Source organism: Tigriopus californicus, chromosome 6, assembly GCF_007210705.1.
Source record: "Tigriopus californicus strain San Diego chromosome 6, Tcal_SD_v2.1, whole genome shotgun sequence".
NCBI lineage: Eukaryota > Metazoa > Arthropoda > Copepoda > Harpacticoida > Harpacticidae > Tigriopus > Tigriopus californicus.
In genome coordinates this window covers 2,480,282-2,481,318 of record NC_081445.1, presented here as the reverse complement: position 1 = coordinate 2,481,318, position 1,037 = coordinate 2,480,282, and positions in this window count along the sequence as shown.

Genomic DNA, 1,037 nt, shown 5'->3' with positions numbered 1-1,037 from the left:
GGTAAAAGATATAGGAATAGCTGTTGCAAATGATAGAAAGCTCGAGGAACATATCCAAATTAGGACGCAAATTGTTGAGGTCAAGGAGCCCCTTGGTGACATACATGATGTCAAGTCAGGTGTTCTCCAGGGCTCCATCTTAGGGCCCCTCCTTTTTGTGATATTCGTTGCCCTGCTTCAAAAGCTTAGTATTACTGCCAGTCTCTCTTCTTGTGCTGACGACACCAAGTTAGTTTCTGACTGGAATGGCCAAGATTGCACTAGCCTTGTAAAGGACCTAGAAATAATCTATTCTTGGGTTACCAAGAGTCATATGGCCCTGAACGGAATGAAATTCCGTTCAATGACATTTGGGTCAACTCCTTTAAATACTCCACTCGTAGATAATGGAGGTAAAGATATTGAGCAGGTCTCATCTATGAAAGATCTAGGTGTAGTCCTCCAAAATAATGGAAAGTTCGTTGAGCATATCCAGTTGAAGGTGGGTAAAGCCTTTCAAATATGTTGTTGGATTTATCACACGTTTAAGTCCAGAGATAGTGTCACGCTGGTAATTCTGTAAAAGCCGATTGTTCAGCCACATCTTGATTATGCTTCACCCATTTGGGCTCCAATGAGTTCAGCAGGTTTGCGAAAGGTCGAACAAGTCCAAAGATGTTTCACTAGGAACATCACAGGAATGAGAGAGCTCTCGCATTAGGAGAGACTAGAAAAATTGGGACTGTACAGTGTTCAGAGAAGGTACGAAAGGTATCTGATACTGTATGTCTTCAGAAGCATCCATGAGCTTTGTCCCATCCCGGGGTTTTAGGGTCAATTGTAGTGACCGTAGAGGCTTAATGTGCGTTTGAGAACACCTTCAAGCCGTCGAACTACCAGACTACCAGTCTACCAGAACTGTGACCAGTCCTACCACACCTCCATTTTGTATCATCAGCCATGGAGTAGTGGTACTGGAGAGGAAAGCTCTCTGAAACCTCGCTAGAACCGTGCTTAAATGTGCTCGGAAGGCCTGCTGGCTATGAGGAAGGTCTTCA